This window comes from Lactuca virosa, chromosome 3, assembly GCF_052849685.1.
Source record: "Lactuca virosa cultivar CGN04683 chromosome 3, Lactuca_virosa_CGN04683_v6, whole genome shotgun sequence".
NCBI lineage: Eukaryota > Viridiplantae > Streptophyta > Magnoliopsida > Asterales > Asteraceae > Lactuca > Lactuca virosa.
The window spans coordinates 182,281,892-182,285,516 of NC_136428.1; the positions used below are offsets into that span (position 1 = coordinate 182,281,892).

At 28.0% G+C, this 3,625-nt stretch overlaps 1 long non-coding RNA gene across 2 annotated transcripts; it reads left to right on the plus strand.

Moving 5' to 3' along the window:
• Nucleotides 1-331: 331 nt before the first annotated feature.
• On the plus strand, nucleotides 332-1,609 carry LOC145162755 (uncharacterized). 2 transcript variants are annotated; one of them, XR_013739304.1, is made up of 3 exons: nucleotides 332-684; nucleotides 892-1,240; nucleotides 1,325-1,609. It is a non-coding gene; the product is annotated as an uncharacterized LOC145162755 (long non-coding RNA). The 2 variants fall into 2 exon arrangements; XR_013739305.1 differs by lacking the exon at nucleotides 332-684 and adding an exon at nucleotides 692-797.
• The last annotated feature ends 2,016 nt before the right edge of the window (nucleotides 1,610-3,625 follow it).

Below are 3,625 nucleotides of genomic sequence, written 5' to 3' on the forward strand. Positions count from 1 at the left end.
TTGTAATGATTGTGATTGAATCTTATTAATTCCCCTTATCGCCCCAATCGGTCTGTCTCTCATCCTCTCCCTCTTTTTCTCTATAAAAAATTTACAATCGTGTTGTTACCTTTTACCGAAAGTTGATTCTCCTTTTGTGGATTTAGACCTTTACTACTAGAGCAACTTGGGGGGAATTTGCGCCAATCAAGGATAATAATATTAACAGGATTATTTTAATCGTTTATAGAAAAACCAGAGCTTGTGGTTTATTCTCTCACATCCCACACAAATTTAATTATACGTAAAGGAGTTAATGAATCTTTCTACTGTTCGTTTTGGTCAGCAATTGCCTGTAAAAATGACTGGTTGATAACTTCAATTTTTACAAGAAAAATTGATAATTATGTTGTTTTGACATTTAGTCCCATGACACCAGGAATTGCTTTGAAATTTCTTATTTTTTATAGTTTCATGTATGTTATAGTTAACCTTCCTTATCCTTGAGTTACAGATGCTCTCTATTATGCCTATTTATGTTCTTCAGTTTGCAGACCACCGCCTACTCTTTAGCATGCATAACTTAATCTGTATGTCTTCATAAACATACCACCGCCTGCTTCTCTCCAAAAGCCAAATTAGTTATATTTCTTTGATTTATGTTTTATATGACTGCCTCTCAGCTCTGCCTCCCTCTTCTATCCTGTGAGTTTCTTTATTTTAATTTTTAACTAACTTTCATAATATTTTCCATTTTTATTTTGGTTCTTTTGCATTATTTAAGAGTTAGTTGATCGTAAAAGTCAAGAAGACAAGTGGTATGACTTCTAGCTTCAAGATTTCTTGCTAATTCTTCATGTTGTGCGTATTTATTTCTATTTGCTTTTAACTATCATACTTTAACACGTGCAGACACTTATGTTGTTGCCGATACGGAGAAACTCTTTCATTAATGATGTTCATGTTCCTGTTCCTATCATCCTTTTATATAAGTGCTTCTGAAGTATAAAATGTAATGAGGTAGCCACAGATGGTGGGAAGAATTTATATAATAAGAATGGTTCTACTTTGTTTAGTTGATATGCTCACACTACAAACATGGACGATTTTGCCCTTGGTAAAACATATTGCAGAAAACTTTTTTTAGAAGTTGATAATATGGTTTTGATGATTTATCAAGGCTTCATTAACTTTATTATTTCATATGAGGCACACATAACTTCTCCTGGCATGCATAATACCATCCATAAACTATATACAGGTAATCATCTATTTTACGTTTTATTGATCATCTTGCTTATAATTTGTATTAAAAAACTTATAATGAATCGAAAATTTTCAACAGTCCCAAAGGGCATGTGGAAAGCTAAGGGAGCGTTTTACTATGGATGTGTTTGTTGGAAATGTAACCTGTTACGAGAATGCACTACTATATATTGCTTTGTATTTCACAACAGTTCTTCAAGGAATCCCCTGTTTCAAACAATGTTAATTTAAGATCTCTTGCCAAGTATATTTAAGTAAGAGTTGATATTTTTTTTTTATTTGTTTTGTGTGATTACACGACAAATAAGTGATAACCTGTCGAAATAAGGGAAATTATATTTTTAGATAATATGTAGTCTGAAAAATGGAGTAATATGTAATATATTTTTACGAATTGCTCTATAGTTTCACAATAGTTTTGGTCTATTATCATGTGGTGTGAAACAAGATATGACGATCAATTTGCAAATAATATCTATTTTAAAGTTTTTTATTTTTTGGCAAACAACCTTATAAGTTTAAATCTTAATCACACAAAAAAATTGAAGACATTATTTAGAAATATGATCACATTTTTAATATCTATCCAATTATAACAATGTAAACCTTAAAATTTTAAACCATAGATTGTAAACTGTAACCCATAGATATTATACCTTAAAGGAGAATAATGAAACAAACATTGATAAACAAATATTATCCAAGTAATTTTGATTTGTATCTTAAAAAATATACGTTTTGATTTGAACATATTTGAATAATTTACAATGAAAGGAAAATAGTTTTCCTTGCACTATAGTTTAGAGACATAAATTTCAAATTAAAAAAATCGTCACGAAGTTTAAACCTAATTTAATATAAGACTTCAAATATGAAAATGGACAAATGACAACTAATTAACAACCATCAAATTTTTATGTTTGAAAGTTTGATCTCTTACTAAAATATCACCTTACAATCTAAAACTTTATGATATAAGTATTATTTGGTTATTGATTTCTTAGTTTTTATTTATAAGCATAGATTTGATTTTCCTTTATTCTTTTATAGCAAATCACTTATTATGTATTATTATACTATTATAAGTTGTGATCCCGTGTATTACACAGGTGATAACCTAATATATATATATATATATATATATATATATATATATATATATATATATATATATATATATATATATATATATATATATATATATATATATATATAGGGAGAGGATCAAATGAGAACACCTAAAAGGTTGAGAACGCGAGAACAGTTCTGGACCAATCATTTTATAAGGGTATATTAGTAACTTTATATAAATATTAATTAACGATTTCCTAAAATCTAGGGATAATGATTTTAATTACCTAAAAAATTTAATATTTCCTTTTAGTTAATGAAATATATATAAATATTTTTTTTTATGATTTTTCCCAAAAATAATTTATGACCGTTTCAAAAAAATTTCCTAAAAAATTAATATTTCCTTTTATTTTAAATCTGAAAAGAAAATCTTAAAAAATTATTATTTTCTACTATTTCATGTTTTTGTTTTTCAAAAAAAAAAATGAATAGAAATCCAATCTCAAATCAATACACTTCCAATCATAAATGAAAACACATCAAATTACAAATAATTCAATGCATTTTTCATCAATTGAAAATAAAAATAGTGTAAAAATTATCATTTCTTCATAAAATGAATACCTCTAATCATAAATAAATACACTCATTCACATAAATACACTACTATTCATAAATAAATACAATCATTCACACATGAATACATTGCAATTCACAAATGAATACACTGTTATTTATAAATTAATACACATTCTATCATATAATGAATACATCTAATCATAAATAAATAGACTCATTCACATGAATACACTACTATTAATAAATAAATACAACCATTCACACATAACTACACTGTTATTCATAAATAAATACACGTGCTATTCATAAATAAATACAACCATTCTCGCACCCCCTTTCATGATCCGTTTTTTATTGTCGATGGACTACAGCGACATCAAGAGTGAATCGGTATTGTTGAGTTCATCGTAGCCCAAGGTGGATTGAAGGCTTTCTTCCCGTCACTCCCGTCACTCCCGTTCTTCATCTTCTTCCTATTTATTTCAAGCAACAAAACACCACCAAAATCTATTGATTAAGCTCATCAATTTCTGTTAAAAAGCAAACCCAAAAACCCACCTCAAACTTCACAAATTTCAATCAAAACAGAACAAAAAAAGGGAATCAAACAAACATCCACTTGAGCTTATCGAGTTCTGCCAAATCAAACAAGAAGAAAAAAAAGAAGGAACCCTTACCTGTTGTTGAATCGTTGCTGCCTTTCTCGATCACCAAACAACCCAATGTC